Raw genomic sequence first — 16660 nt, 5'->3', positions numbered from 1 at the left:
CAGTTGAAAATTGTTCCTACTTCCATAGATCCTGGCCCAAATCTCTATTGTCTCATACAGAAATAACTCCATATTTACCTAAACAAGATGTCAGGGGAGGGGGGGTGGCACTGAGGCTGAGATGGAAGGAGAGACATTGGATGGATTCAGTTACATCATGAAAGACTGAATTTAGAGACACTGATGAGCTTTACAACTGTGAGGCTGTCCCTGGTGTCTGGTGGAACAATACAATCTGTTAGAAAGGATTTCATTACAAGGATACGGTTTTACCAGTGGATAGGGTGCATCTTTCAGGTGCTGGTTCCCTGCTATTCCCCCGTGGGGACAGCCATAGCACATGCCCTATGCCCTGGGTTCCTTCAGTGATCAGGCCATGCTACCTACCAAGCCTCATGGTCTGGCAGGGGAAAATATTCAGCAAGAGAGCTCAGGAGTGTGTCAGCTACCTAAGCCTGACCCCTTTAGGATCTAACTCTCTTGAGAAAGGACCCTACCCCAACACCCAGTGACCATGGTGATAGTCACATTCATAAAATGCGATGCCAGGGCTGGGAAGGTGGCTCAGTGGTAGAGCACTTGCCTTGCATGTCTGAGGCCCTGGGTTCAATTCCCCAGCACCACATAAGCAAAAAGAAAAAAAAAGCCAGAAGTGGCACTGTGGCTCAAGTGGTAGAGTGCTAGCCTTGAGCTGAAGAGCTGAGGGACAGCGCCCAGGTCCAGAGTTCAGGCCCCACCACTGGACCAAAAAAAAAAAAAAAAATGCGATGCCACTGTTTTGATGACCTGGGGCAGCCACCTGATCTCAGCTCAGCCCAAATCCCCAGGTGTGACAAGCAGGATTGAGAGAAAAGGGAGATCAGTCCTTCTCCAGGTCACCAACCCGGAATGTGTACACATGCTTGTCAACCCCAGAAGCCACCACACTGGAAGGCTTCTCTGCAGTGAGGGCTGGGGCAGGAGAGTGACGGGCAGAGATGGAGTCAGCACACAAGTAAACAAAGGCCATACCTGTGGCCCCCAGCTTGGTTTTAGTTCTAGTCCAGAAACACTGCACACACCGTATAATTAAACCTCCTTTGAGAAGTAAGCTGTTTTTTTTTATTTATTTTATTTTTTTGGGGGGTCCAGTTGTGGGGCCTGAACTCTGGGCCTGGGTGCTGTCCCTCAGCTCTTCAGCTCAAGGCTAGCGCTCTACCACTTGAGCCACAGCGCCACTTCCGGCTTTTTTCTTTTTGCTTATGTGGTGCTGGGGAATCGAACCCAGGGCCTCATGCATTGCAAAGCAAGCGCTCTGCCACTGAGCCACCCTCCCAGCCCCTGAGAAGTAAGCTGTTTTTAAGTGTTTCAGTAACTTATGCCTAGAAGTCCCAACTAATACCAGGAGAGGGGTCCAGCATGTGAGACCCATCATGTGGCTGAGAAGAGGAGGACACCGGAAGCAATAGGAGGAAGAAGGAAAAGGAACAGAAGTGCTGGCAGGCGTTAGCTGGCCACATACCACACTATCAGAGAGAACAAGGTTGAAGGTGGAGGCCCGTGAAAGCTCTAGATGCTTAAAACAGAGCTGAGCACACAAGACGTAGGTGTGGCTGCAAAGTGAACGAGATTCCTGAGGAAGGTGGCAGTTAGATACTGCTGACCAAAGGATTCAGGGACTCTGAGGTGGTAGCTGGCAAGTGAACAGTTTTGAGACTGTCTCAGAGGACAGAAAAAGTCTTATATCTTCTCTCCTGTATGGTCCACAGCACAGGGTTCCTCTGCTGCCTTACTGCCTCAGACTCCTTGGGTTAACTAGCCCAATGTCTGTCTTCTTTAGGAAAGACCACCTCCCTGGTACGAATTCCAAGAACTAAGGGTCCCTTAAAGACAATACCCTCCCCCCCCCCAATCTGTTCTCTAGTTGGCTAGAACAGATGTTCCTTGTTTCTATGGCAACTAATCTACCACCCTTCCTAATGGTACTTCCCAATGAAGGACACAGCCCAGACCACACCTCCTCAGATCAGCTGACCCTTATGCTGCTTAGAGTTCACTGACAGCAGGCTCCTTGCCACAAAGAGGCACTGTGGGCACACAGAACTGCATATTCAGACCTGGAGAGGATCCAAGATGGCAGTCACTTGAAGGTGGGAGAGGCCATTACCTATATGCCATTGCCTAGACAACAGACGGATGTCTATCTTTCCACTGTAGTGTTAAAAGCATGAGGTGTTTTCGGCAGATTGAATTAGCGCTTCCTCTGACCATTTTCCACATCACTAATGAATACCAGTGAGACCTCCTAATTGAATTTCCCATTTCAAGCTGAGCATTACTCTCTTGCTTATCTGGGGATCAGGATCCTTGCAAGCAGTCCTCTCCAGACAGTCCCTTCCCCAGGAAGGACTTCCCCAGGCAGTGAGGGGAGGCAGGAAGCACTGTGCCTTCCATTAGCTTGCACAGGGCTGCTTCGACTGCAGAAGAAGCTTCTCTCACTCAACCCAATCCGACCCCATTTGTCCTTGGCTCTCACAGCCCCTATAAATCCTTCTGGAGTTTTCCTGCAAGCCACAAATGAACTGAACTTTAGCTTCCTCTCTTCTAAACTTTGAGCTTCCTGGGATATCAGAAGTCAATGTATAAATAAGAATCAGTGGAGGAAGTGGTGCTGTGGCTCAAGTGGTAGAGCGCTAGCCTTGAGCTGAAGAGCTGAGGGACAGTGCCCAGGCCCAGAGTTCAGGCCCCACGACTGACCAAAAAAAAAAAAAAAAGAATCAGTCGATGAATGATCCCTACCAAATAGGCAGAAAGAAAGAAAAAAGATAATAAGTTTTTCCAGGTGCGAGTGGCTCACACCTGGAATCTTAACTATTCAGGAGGCTGGAGTCTAAGGAGCAAGGCTTGAAGACAGACTTAGCATGCGAGTCTTATCTCCAATGAACTAGCAAAAAGTCAGCAGAGCTGCTATGGCTCAAATAGTAAAGTGCCAGCCTTGAGTGAAAAAGCTAAAGGATAGCACCTAAATCCTGACTTCCTAGTACCCCTTACCCCACACAAATGGGCAGAAAGAGCCTCCCCAATCAGAGAAGACGCCGAACTTGGAGCTGCTACCTCTGCCCGTACTCCCTCTCTCATTCCCAAACAGGCCAGGTTCCATACTTCTGCAAAAAATCCCTGGCTCTGAGGGCAGATAAGCCTGGACTAGGATCACAGCACTGCTCCTTCCCAGCCCAAAGGTACTAGGCAAGTTCCTGATCCCCGGAGCCCTGGCTTCCTCAGCTGTAAAATGAGAGGACTAACTCCAACCTTAGAAGACTACAAGGCCATGGAGAACCACAATACTTCCACAGCATTCCAAAATCCACAACATCCGATAACAAAGTGTTTTTCCTAACTTGACTGGCAGCAAAACCCAACCAGGCTAGAACCTTGTGGGAGCAAAATGTGACCTGACCTGGCATGAGACTCTTTATAGCCTTTATTTATCCCACTTGTGTGACTCTTTAGATAAGTCTTGCTGCAACCATATAAAACTGTTTGATTATGGATCTGTTCCAGACCCTGCTGGAGGCTTTATGCAATACACAGTATGTACCATGTTACTGTTGGAAAATCCACAGGCCCCCACAGTTTCAGATAATAAAGTGTGAAACTACAGTACCACTTCCCAGGCCTGCCAAGGCAAGGATTTCAGGTCAGTCACTAGAGTGAGCTAAGCTAGAGTTACTGACAGTCATTCACAGCCCATGCCTCATCACCAACCTGGAGAGGGTCTCTGGGTTCCTGCAGCCTGGAGCTGGCTCCCTGGAATGCAAGCTGGCATGGGGCAGACAGGAGGATCCAAAGACCAGCCCAGCCTGCACCTTCTCTAGCCTGAGCAGAACTGGCAGAGGCAAGGGGATGTTGTTATTTGGTTGGATTTCAGGTATAGACATGCCTGAAGATTCCAACCATGCCTCCCAACTCCCCACCTCATTGGGCTTCCAGCCCTCTCACCACCCTACCACCACCACCCCACAGCTTCATTTGCATTGCCTACTCCCCAGAGGCATTCCCAAAGGCAGAAATGACCCAGCCCTGGGGGGACACTGAGAGGGAAGCAGAGTTTGTGGAGACTTGGACAAAAGGAAGGAAAAGATTCTGAGTGTGAGGGGGTGAAGAAGATGGAGCACCCTGAGGGTAGTTGGGGGGGGGAGATATCTAACATACAGTGGGGAACAGGTTTGACATGTTTCTCTGAATGCCATCTCATGCTTTTCAAATGGGAATCCAGCCCTGGTCAATAACCGTGAGCAAGGTTGGGCAATTCCTCTTCTTGGATCTCTGAGTTCTAGTCAAACATCTGAGGGTCTTACTGATGACTGCTGTCAACTCAGCCTTCCCTGAGTGGCTTCTTGGTTTTGATGCTGGATCTCCTGAATATCTAGCTCCACTTTTTTCAAGAGGCCTAGGATTGCTGGACAATAGACTTGCAATCCTAACAGGCAGCAGACTCTCCTCTTGGAAGGAAGAAGGTCTTTGCAGCCCTGCTGGCCTTCACCTGGAGAACTGAAGTGACAATGGAACTCAGTTCTCTCGTGGATCACATGATACATGGGGAGGGGGGGGAGGAACTGAGTTGCCCAAGGCCACAAAACAAGTTAGGACAAAGCTGGCCCTGGAGTCCAGGTACTACCTCCCATGACAAAGATGGGATATCTTTCTCATATCCTTGTTGACCTTTGCAGCCAGAAAAAGCCAAGCCAAATGCTTAATGCTTTCTGCCTTCCTAGTTCAAACAACTCAAGAAAAGCTAGTATCTAAGGACTTAACTGGATTCTCTGACTGTAACCCAGACCTATCCAAAGGTAGGACAAAAACCTCTTCAAAGCCTTCTTGGAGAAGGCCATCAGTGGACATGAGCAGAAATGGGCTAAATGAACCACTGTCTGAAACCTGCCCCAAACCTTGGTCGGACTATGAATGAGGTGGACAAAGGAGGCATCTACTGAGCAGAAGTTCCTCAAGGGGAGGACATCTTCTCTTGGCTAATTTGAACAGGTCTGGGGGGTTGTCATCAGCCACAGGCTTAGACTTTCCTACATTAATATTCCTGAGAACCATGTCCTGAACTCACTCAGTACTATCCAGAAACCTGGGACCAGGGAATCCCAGGCAGCTAGACTTGATCGTTCAGATCAGAGCTTCATGTCCTTTTGACTAGCTTGTCCTACTTCTCTCTGCTCCAGGAAAAGCCTGAGGTCTGCCACTCACTCCCACCCCCAATTTAACCTTCCTAATATAGGAACTTACATTGCTTCCTTGATTAGTTGAGTTCCTGTTTAACAATATGAACATCTAGTGGGAAACATCAGAAATTTTTCTTCTAGAAAGAAGATCCTGTGAAGAAAAAGAAAAAGGAGGAAGAGGAGGGAGGGAGGAGTAGGAAGGAGAAAAAGAAGAGGAGGAAGAGGAGGAGTCTACAATGAAACTCAAAAAAAGAGCATCTATGGTTCCATTTCAGGGGGTGCGGGGCGGGGGAGGAGGGGTTGGTTCCAAACTGATTTTTCCCTCAGAGCTTCTGCTCACACAAGTCTGCACACATGTACATGCCGACCACACAGCTTGGGTTCTGGCAGTTGGGAATCTGCCTGGGGAATCCCACAAACACGTTGCGATTTGAGGCCTGGATCCTGAGAAGGTAGACAAACAACTCAGAGCCACTTTGATACCTCCTGGTGTCTCCCAGTGTAGACAACACCAGTCTACAGCCTTCAGAGCATAAAGACATCCAACACTTCAACACCTGATACCAAGATTTTTTCCACTTCCCTTGTCTCTTGACCACCAAGTGAGAGAGAGGTATTTCAGAATGATTAATACTGGACACCGAGACCCCAAATGTGAAAAGTGCAGTTGACAAATCCTCTGTCTTTTCCAAGGACATAAGATGACTTTGATCATTTCCAGAAGATGCCTGTAGGCCCAGGAAGTACAAAGCTTAATACCATAATCCCTCAGAGAAAGGTAAGCCTCTGGATGTCCTCATTGAGGACAGGAAGCAGAGGGGCAGTCCTCGGCCAGTGGCCTTGTTCTGGAGGTAGGAGCCTCTCAGAGCTTAGGAATAAGGAAGCCAGGACCACATGCCAGTTTGTCATGTTGAAAGGACGCACCAGGAGAGAGGAATGCTAACAAAATCAGAACGCAAGTTTTCAGGAATCTGCCCCAAAGAGGCCTTATCAGAGGGTCTGTTTGGAGAAGACCCTCAAGGCAAAATTGTTGAATTTAAAAAAGGAAGAAAGAAATTTGAGGCACCAACATAAAGCTGCCAACTTTTAATTTTGCCAAATAGGGACATTATGAAAAGCCCAACTACCATCTCTTTTCATCATCAGCTCATGAAAAAAACCCAGCAAGCCATAATCTCAGAGTATTTCAGCACATCTCCTTCCAGCAAAAGATGTCCTTTAAACGGAACTGAACCTATTCTGCTTGATGAACATGGCAGTACCTTTCTCCTCCTTTTCTCATTTCTCCGCAGTCTCTGTTGAAAACGCTGTTACAGATAAAAATTGGACTCATAGGCCAAATGACCTCTGTATGTCTGCTTCAACTTGAGTCTAAAAATTAAGAGAAACACCCTAAAGTTTGGGAGTTTTAAATCCACTTTCCCCTGTACTGGACAGGGGAATGAACAAGCACACCAGTTCTATTTATATAAAAGCACTGGGTCAATTACAAAGCACCAAACATTGTTTGGTGTTCAGTGAGTGAGCACCTTCCTCAAACCCCTTGGATTTTACTATCCCCTCACCTGTCCAAATAATTCAAGGAGATCAAGGCACCATCAGCTTGCACTTGTAATCCTCTCTGCTTTGGAGGCTGAGAATGAGGATCAGAGTTGAAGGCCAGCCCAGGCAGTGAGATTCCCTTCTCAATCTATAACTGGGCACAGTGACACACATCTGTCATCCCAAACAATGTGATATGAAATTAGAAGGAGTGCAGTTCCAGATCAACAAAAGTAAAAAGTCCATGAGACTCTATCTCCACAGGAGGGAAGCGGAACATGGTGGCACATATATGTGATCCCAGAAACACGGGAAAGCTACAGTAGGCCAATCGCAGCCCAGGAAGACACAGAGACTCTATAGCAGGCCAACTGCAGCTCAGATAGACACAGGGAAGCTACAGCAGAACACTCACAGCTCAGGCACTTGCCCATGAGATCCTCTCCTGAAAACAACCAGTGAAAAACAGGGCTGGAGGAATGAATGGCTCAGTGATATCAAGTGTGAAGCCCTACGTCCAAACCCCCAGTCATGCCAAAATTCATTAGAATTCAGAGAAAAGGAAAAGGACAATTTTCCCCAAGTCATAAGTTTTACAAGAGATAAAATAGGCTTTGGAGGAGTGGGAGAAAACATGACGCCAGCAAAGTCACAGATGTGGACCCCTGATGCTGTTCAACTGCACAGTTAGGAGCCCAGAGAGGACCAACTCCATCCCAGGGGCTCTTTTCCACTCCTGCCTTTTACAGATTACTTTTTTCTCTCTCTCATTATGAAGGGCGACTAGGTAGCGGGGCATACTGAGTCATGGGGCAGAAGGAAGTACAGCCAGTTAAGAGTTGGCTCTTGATTGCATTCCTTTGCCCTACTGCTGACTAACAGTCACAGCATCTCTCAGCTCCAGTTTCCTGCTCCATGCTGTAGCGATCATCTCTCTGTTTTCCTTATAGGACTGATGTTAAACTGTGACTCTCATAAGAAAAACCATTACTCTCTACTCTAAATGTTCTCTGTCTAGTGTATAGCATAGTACCTCGGAGAGAAGAGGAGGGGTAAGTCACCTGCTGCACTGAGCTAGGATAGGAGCATCCATAGGAGAACACACTGGATCTGAGCAGGAAAGCATGATACACCAAACAAGAGAAGATGGTAAATCCTGGCGTTGGTGGCTTATGCTTTTAATCCAAGCTATTCAGGAGGCTGAGATCTGAGGGTTGTGGTTTGAAGCCAGCTCATGCAGAAAAGTCCTTGAGACTCTTATATCCAATTAACCAGCAAAAAGCTAAATGTGGCTAAAGTAAGAGCACCAGCCTTGAGTAGAAAAAGCTAAGGGAAAGACTAAGAGAAAGAGCAGGGCCCTGAGTTCAAACACCAGCATTCCCCGCTCCCCACCCCCAGAAACACACATACACACAAACACATGAGAGAGAGGGAAAGAGAGAAGAGACAGGGAGAGGGAGTACTGTCTGTTGGTCAAAATTATACACAGTGCTATCTACTTAATAGAAAACCATGCTGGAAATTCTTTTTGGAAGCAGTTGGTGACATAAATTCTGTAATGCTTATACTTTCAAAATTAACCAGACCATGCAACCCATTAATTACCCTGCCTAACAAACAGCTATGTGATTCAATGGCCGACGGCACTGTCTGATTTCTTATGCTCAAATGCTGCATCTCCTACACATTCTCTCCTTACGTTCAGAAGTCAGTTGTTCAGGATCACATCTGCAACTTTGGAACACAGAGTTTAGACTCAGCTTCCTCACCCCATTCCTTTCCAACCCCTCCAGGCTCAACCTCCATTTCACTCCAGGACACTCCTTTTCTGATGTATATTTCGCCCGCCCCTAACTTGCCTTTGCAAACCCACCTCCAGCCTCTTGCTGAGAGTCCCATTCATCTTGGCCCACCCACCATTCCTGCCGATCCTGCCTCACCGCCAGTGCTGCCCACAGGACCAGCCACTGCTCAAATGGGTCTTGGCAGCGAGGCCAGGCTGCCCGCCCACAGCCCCGGCATGAGGTTTGTTCTCTGATCTCTGCTCCTTGCCACTGATAACACAAACCTGGGGAAGACAGTGGCTCTCAGCCAGCCTTACTCACCCACACCACCCATGGCCTCCCCACCCAGAGTTCTGCTTTCAGGCAGCATGCCAGCCCCACACATCCTCCAAGGCAGTGGCTTCCCTCAGGCTGGATCAGAGACTCTGGGAAGAAAGTGCCCCTAGTGCTTACCTCTCAGCTTTGATCCCTTAGGCTTGCTCAAGCTAATTACACGTGGAGACCGGTCAGCCTGACTGAGTACCCGCAAGTCCCAGGTCTTGCCCCAAAGGCATGAGTCCTCTGGACACACAGTTCTAGTAGGAACCCACTCTTAAGTTCCCTCTGCAGCCCCCTCCTCCCAAGAGGGGGGAGAGTGTTCACATTCCATTCCAGAAATCAGAAATCTCTCCCCCCAAGGAAAAATGAACCTTCATTTGCACCCCAACTATGAACGAAAGTGCTCCCCCTCTCTCCTCCTCCCCTTTCACTGTGTCATACCCCTCTAAGCCCAGTTAAGGTTTGATCCCCAGTAGCCCTGATTTTACCTGTAGGCTGAAAGTCAGACCCCAACTGGGAGATACACACCGCTGACTGGGAAGCGAGCTGTGGAGGGTGGCGGCGGCTGTAGCTACCAGGAGGAAGGAGCCAGGGCGAAAGCCATGATATCCAGAATTTCCCGTCTTCCAGGGAGCCTCCAGCTCTCTCCCTGCTCCCGCGCTGACTGAAATCCCGGGGCAAGTCTCCCAGTAAAGCTAGGTCTGAAATCTGAAACTGCAGGTTGGCTAGGTCCTACATAAACACTCACACCCCCAGTTCCTCGGGCTGATGGCTCAACGCCCTTGCCTTCCCCTTGCTCCCCACCCACCAGCTCCTTCGCCCGGCTCCTTCCTAACACCAGACAGCCCCCTAGCTGCGGCAGCTCCCAGCGGCCCAGCCCACTGGCAGCCGCGCAGAGAGCTCGCAGGCACCGGAGAGAAGCACCAGGTGCTGTCCGCTGCTCTCCCAGCCCTAACCCCGCCTCCCAGTGCACGTCCAGGCGCTCAAGCGGCTCTCAAAGACCAGGCCACGGGCAGGTTCCCAGTGGCTTAAGGGCATTTTTTGACTCTTATTCCCGATAAAGGAAAAATAGTCTTTTAAAGATCTGATCCCAGAAAACTGGGTCTGACTGGCACAGCTTGCTAAAGATGCCTTCCTCTCTCTTCCTCCTTCCCTTTATGTTTTCACCCTAGATTAGAAAAGGCTACAGCAGGCATGGTGACAAAAGCTGAGGCCGGAGAGACAGAATGGCTCCTAACCAGACTGGGCATCCTGGTTGTTAAAATGGAAACAGCCAGCTTTAATTCAGATGGAGCTGGGCGCTGGGGGCTCATGCTTGTGATCCTAGCTACTCAGGAGGCAAGATCTAAGGATTATGGTTCAAAGCCAACCTGGGCAGAACAGTGTAGCCTCTTACCTCCAATTAGCCAGCAAAATGCTGGACTAGGGGTAAGACTTAAGTGGAAGGAGCCATGAGCAAAAAAGCCAAGCAAAAGTGTGAGACCTCGAATTCAAGCCCCAGTACTAGCACACACATCATACACACAAAAGTCAGATAGAACTAGGCACCAGTGATTCATGCCATTCTTAGTTACTTAGGAGACTGAGATCAGAAAACAACGGTTTGAGGCTAGCATGGGTAAAGAAATCCAAGAGACACCATCTCCAAAAGAACCAGCAAAAAGCAAGGCTGGAGGCATGGCTCAAACAGTAGAGCATCAGCCATGAGCAAGCAAGCCATATGAATATAAGGCCCAAAGTACAAGCCATAGTACTGCAAAGAAAGCAGAGAGAGAGAGAGAGAGAGAGAGAGAGAGAGAGAGAGAGAGAGAGAGAGAGAGAGAGAATGCCATATCCTGTAATTGTGGTTACTCCAGAAGCTGAGATCTGAGGAGCACGGTTCCAAGCCAGCCAGGGCAGAAAAAGTCCATTAGACTCTTATCTCCAATTACCCACCCAAAAACCAAATGTGGATTTGTGGCACAAGTGGTAGAGTACTACTAGTCTTGAGCAAAAAAAGCTCAGGCCCTGAGTTCAAGTGCCAGGACAGACACAAAATAAACACACATATCACTCACTGGCATATAGTAGATACTCAATAAACATGCAGCACCCCACCATTTCATACTTCCTCTTAGTAGCTTGCTTCTGATTCAAGAAGAGAACTATAATTTCCCTTTAGTATTTACTGTTCCTTTGGGGGTTAGTTTATTGTTTCTTATTCATTGTCTTTCTGCCAACCTGGCTGTTAACCTACACAGCTTACATAGTACAGTCAGTGCTCAAGAGCAACGCTTCCTTCTGTCAAGGGAATGCTTTGATCTGCAGGCCCAGGTCATGGTCAGATTCACACAGCACATCTCCTCGTAGGTGTCCCTCACATCACTATCTGGTCCCAGGCTCACTTCAGGCTTTGGTGCCATGAGTCCATGAGTCCAGCCACCTACTGAGCCTTTCCAGAGGACAACCAGCCTTTGCCTTAACCCCAGCATGTCTAAAATCAAGTTAAGCTTGGCTACCCTCTCATAGTAGATAGCATTAATACAGAATGGCCTCCATGACATTATGATGACTGAAGACAGAATTTAGCATGCTACCATTTGGGTTAAAAACCATGTATAATTACCAGTATGGATATATTTACCAAGAGCTGGAATCAACAAGCTCTTTGGGTAAAGGGTTAGAGATCAGATATTTTCAGTCCCCGGGCCATAACAAGTGTCGCAACGTCTCAGCCAGGGGCCAGACACAGGAGCAAAGAAGGAGACAGGAGCGACATAAACCAACCAGTACGGTTGCTTTCAATAGAACTCTCATCCACATCAACACTCAAACTGCATATCTTCTTATGAGTCACAAAACTGTATTCTTCTTTTGATTTTTTCCCCACCTATTTAAAATATAAAGGCCATTTTTTTAGCTTGAACATTATATAAAATTAGGTGAGTGAGCCAGTTTGGACCCATGAGTTACAGTGTGGCTGACCCCTGGCTTTCAACATCTCAGGAAAGACCCAGTGGGTGCTGGAGACGGGACCAGGGTAGATGAGAGGCAGGCAGGAGGAAGGCTTTCTGGAGCACTGGGACCTATGCGGGGCAAAGGCAATGGTCAGTGGGCCAGTCTCTCCATTCTTTCCCTTACGTCAGGTCAATATCAAGTCCCCCGGCCAAGTGGGCCAAACAGGCTTACAGTTGTGAGGTCAGCTCTGATTGCTCCCCTTTTATATCCTAACACGTACAGAACTCACTGGCCCGCTTCACCAAGGCGCCTAAGCCTGCTGCCCTGACTTACCACTCAGCGGTCCTTTGCTTACTGCCTCCTCCCCTCAGTGGACCCGACCTATGATAAAGCCAGTTTCCAAGAGAGACCGAAGCTTTTTAAGGACTGGACTTGGAGGCAACTCCTTGCCTTCTCTCTTCGTGGCTACACTAGGAGGAGCACAGTACAAGTAGCTTGACTGCAGTCTCTCATGCTAGAGATCCATCTAGAACACAGACTGGTTCTGAGACTTGTGCAAGAGCATGCAAAAGGCTCGGGGCCTTTGGAAAAGATCAAGCAGAGGACATCTCCAGAGAGATTAAAAAACGTTAGTCAAAACAGGATCCAAGGAGAGGGGTTTGCCAGGAAGCCCAGGGAAAATTTTCCCTAACTCCATTCTCTGGTGCTTTAGCCCACAGGGTAGAGAAGCTCTTGCTGGGAACAAGAGGAGGCACAGAGGCAGAAGGTGTCCATCCCACAGCCTCCCACATCTAGGAGGGAATCCAGCACTCGGCAGTCTGCTTTCCCACCCAATGAGGAAAAACCCCTCTACCCCAACAATGAAAGATGACCAATCACATGAGCTCGACTCCTGCAGGGATGGCAGCCTCACTACTTTGGGAAGCAGCCTAACTCATTATTAGAGCTCACCGTCTGAAAGCTTTTCTGCCTCTACCCATCGATTCCAGTCCTGAAACTACACAGATCAAAACTTCCTGAGTGTGTAACAAAAAAACGAATGAAAACTGCCCAATGTAATAAATTTCCAAATACATTTTCCAAGATGTTCAAAGGGGTTTTAAAGTCACAAAACTATGGAGAACTGAAAGTACCTTTGCTCAAAAATGCTTATTAAATAAAATCAAAATGTAATTTCTTTCCTGCTTCCTCATATGAAAGTACTCAGGTTACCCTGTAAAGGGACTCGTTTTCTTCCTTTATTGGAAGAAACCTCATAATCACCATGGCCTTGTGGATCCTAAAATCCTGAAACTCAGAAAATGTATCTGAAGCTGAGTGCTAGTGGCTTATACCTATAATCCTTGCTACTCAGGAGGCTGAGATCTGGGGATCAAGGACCAAAGCCAGCCCAGGCAGAAAAGGCTGTGAGGCTCTAATCTCCAATTAACCCCAAAACACCAGAAGTGGAGGTATGGATACAGTGATAGATTGGAAACCTTGAGAGAAAAAGCCAAGTGACAGCTTAAGTCCTGAGTTCAAGCCCGGAAGGAAGGAAGGAAGGAAGGAAGAAAGGAAGGAAGGGAGGGAGGGAGGGAGGGTGCATCCTGAGATCTAAAGTGATCCTTTGGTGACAGTGTTGTTAGCCACCTAGCTTCTTACAATAGGCATTAAGATAGTGCCACAGGGCCTGACATTTGATTGGCTGATTGACTGATTGATTGATTGCAGTGCTAGGGATGGAACTCAGGAACCTGCTCATCCTGGTTAGGCCCTCAGGGAAACAGTGGGATGAGAGCTGTTGCATTTCACAGCCCAGAGAACTTCTGACTAGTGGACTTTGCCAACTTGCCCAAAGACACGTAGCTAGTGGAGTGGTAAAACCAAAATTCAAAGTTTCCACGTTTAGTCTTCACTATAGACCAATGCTTCCATGACAGCTGGTGATCTGCCGTGCTGTCCAGACTACAGCCATCTCAAACAGGGACCAGAGGAACAGCACCCACCACCCTACCACCACCACAGTCCGCTCTCTATAGGCATTCATGCCTTCCTGGAATGGAGCAAACAAGCCCAGGATGCCAGGATCCCAGAATACTCCAAGAGCAGCATGGCCCCTCTCAGGCTTCAACATGGTACCCCCCAGCCCTGCCTTTGCAAGGCTCACAATGGGGCTGTAGCACTCAGGAGCCCATGAAGCCTGGCACTGTCTGGTCAGCACAAGCATATGTATCTAGTTCCTGGCGCCTCTTCTAGGCAGCCCTGCTTCTTGATAAATATTTGGCTAGCCCAGTCAGGAAAAGAACTGGAGGGGTGGGGGGGCAGGATGTCCCCAGTCCTAGGGAGATGGACTGGAGAGCACTGGGGCGGACACAGAAGAATGGCAAATGTAAGTGCAGCCAACCCCCCTGCCCCGCCCCGTCAGCAGAGAACGTTACCAACCAGCATGAATTTCCCTCTGAGAAACGCTGCAACATCAGCAGCAGGGCCCTTAGCCCAGCTTCAAAGCACAGCTTCCAATCTCAGGCGAGTTCCTGACTGTCCGTCCAGCTGCAATTCACAATCTCAGACAGACTGCCCACCTGGCTCTCCTTCCAAGCAAACTTCTTGCTGGGAAAACCACATCCTCCTGAACCCCCACCCCTGCTCCCTGGCATGACCACTTCTGGACAAGTACATTTCTGGTCAGCACCTGGCTCAGGGACCCCTGGACACAGGCCATGACCTCTCTGGATTATTTTTTCCTCCCTCCCTCCTTCTCTCCCTCCCTCCCTCCCTCCCTCCCTCCCTCCCTCCTTTCCTTCCTTCCTTCCTTCCTTCCTTCCTTCCTTCCTTCCTTCCTTCCCTTGTGTGTGTGTGGCTTGGGGGTGGGGGGGGTGGGGGGAAGATGCCTTGGAACTCAGGGTCTAGGCGCTGTCCCTTAACCTTTTCTGCTCAAGACTAGCACACTTGAGCCACAGTTCCACTTCTGACTTTTTTTTGGTTAACTGAGATAAGAGACTCACAGACTTTCCTGCCTAGGCTGGCTTCAAACTGTGATCCTCAGATCTTAGCCTCGTGAGTAACAGGATTTCAAGCATGAGGCACCAGCCCTGGGCTGGCTCCCCACTTTACAGGAGGGCAAATCTCAACCAGGAACTGGAGCTCACATAGGAAGTCAATACTGGAGGCAGAAATAGGTCGGGAGCCTCCTGTTTGTCCTCCTGGTCCCTGGGGAGAAAACACCCACTCTCCTAAATAGTCTGTAGCTGGTACCGGCCCAAGGAATCCCTGGATGGGCTCCTTCCAAGTGGCTGGCCTGGAGACTTCCTCCCTTTTATCTGTCATCTCCCTGGGAAACGTGGTCATTAGCAGAGAGCATCATGTGGGTGTCTAATTAAAGAAACGCAGCAACCTGTTCAAGGCACCCCACTGAGCACCCACCCTGGGATCCTCTGACAGGCAGCTTCCTCCCTGGGCTTCCTGGAAAGGTCCTGATTGTTTGCTTCCCCACAGTGCGCTGCCCTCCTATTCATCTGCTGGCATAGACATGGCAGGGGGCTGGGGAGGGGAAGAATCATGGACTACAGCAGCCCAAGTGGATGATGGCAAGGGCTCTTACCTGGCCCCTCTTGCTGCCACGGCATGTTGGGGTCAAGTGGAGGAAGCTAGGTACCCTTAAGCAGATGACAGGATGGCAGCGTGAGGGTGAGCAGTGGAAGGGGGTGCCACGCTCCCGCACCTGGGCCCGCGAGGCCTCTGTGGGCACTGCAGCTCACCTGTTCCTGGTTCAGCCTCACATGGGCTGTTCCACTGGCCCTGGGAGCCTGGGGGTGGAGAAATCCCTGCTCAGGAGAAGCTTGCTTTTTTAGGGACCCAGGGCTCCACAGTTCATCCAACACTGCTACAAAGAACCAAGGAAGGAGGTGGGCTGAGACCAACGAAAGAGGGAGGACCCTGAAAGTGCAAGACCAACACTAATGGGGCGCCACCCCCCCCAACCCTGGGGACAGTGTAAGTCCACACCTGGAGCAGTGGACAGACACCTGCTACCTGGGAGCTCCTGGCAGAGCCTACTCTCGGGAGTCAGGTGGGACTCAACCACGTCTGAGATGACACAGAAACAAATCCCCTTTAGCCTGGTCCCCGGGGCCCCCTGAATCCTGTCTTGTCTCTCTCCCCTGGGCCCAGATCTCGTGGCTCACAGGCCTGTATCCTCCCCATGGCGCGGGAGAGGCAGAGGAGCCAGTGTTGATGCCGGGAGCTTTCCACAGGCCAGCACCCATGCCAGAACTGGGACAAAGGGGAGCCGGACCTCAGGGACAAGTCCAGGGTTTCTACTTCCACAGGGGCTCCAGTTACCCCAAACCCACACCCCTAGAGGGATTGGTGCAGACTTGTGCCCTCAAGTGCCCCAGACCTCTGCCAGCTTGGCCCCGAACCCTGCACACACCCTGTTCCACAATGATATGTGGGTTCTTTCTGGCAGAAATGGGAGTGTGACTTCTCCTTCCAGTCACAGGACCCTGTCCAGCTGTTTCCAGCTCCTGCGAGACAAACTGAACTTTATTTAAGGACAGCAGGAAAGATTTGGGTTAGACACCAAGAAATATTTTGAAACATGTAATACTGTCCTTGAATTTTAAAAATAAAGCTAACTTCCCTTTTGTAGTATGTGGTTTAATGCCTGCTTCATGTTACTCTCATTCATGCCCTTAATGTGTGAATGGTGGAGTTTGAACTTGGGCCTCATGATCTTGCTTTAGCCTTTTTGCTCAACGTTGGTACTCTATCACTTGAGCCATACCTCCACTTCTAGCGTTTTGCTGGTTACTTGGGAATAGAGTCTTTTGGATTCATCTGCCTGGGATGGGCTTTGAATTGTGATCTTCAGATCTCAGCCTCCTGAGT

General features: G+C 49.3%; 1 protein-coding gene across 18 annotated transcripts in view; it reads right to left on the bottom strand.

Moving 5' to 3' along the window:
* The window catches only part of Plekha6 (pleckstrin homology domain containing A6), a 142008-nt gene that overhangs the window by 66664 nt on the left and 58684 nt on the right, over positions 1 to 16660 (bottom strand). The window contains exon 1 of one of the 18 annotated variants that reach the window (XM_070041744.1): positions 9343 to 9623. The exons of the other annotated variants lie outside the window; for them this stretch is intronic. The gene's annotated coding sequence lies outside the window, so the exon portion shown is untranslated. Of the gene's footprint in view, positions 1 to 9342; positions 9624 to 16660 lie in introns of those variants that run through there. 18 annotated transcript variants of the gene reach the window in all.

The sequence above is a fragment of the Dipodomys merriami genome, unplaced genomic scaffold (genome assembly GCF_024711535.1).
Source record: "Dipodomys merriami isolate MVZ:Mamm:240054 unplaced genomic scaffold, mDipMer1.0.p SCAF_31, whole genome shotgun sequence".
In the NCBI taxonomy this organism is placed as follows: domain Eukaryota; kingdom Metazoa; phylum Chordata; class Mammalia; order Rodentia; family Heteromyidae; genus Dipodomys; species Dipodomys merriami.
The sequence above is the reverse complement of the archived record's forward strand: the minus strand, read 5'-3'. Positions and strand labels throughout refer to the sequence as shown.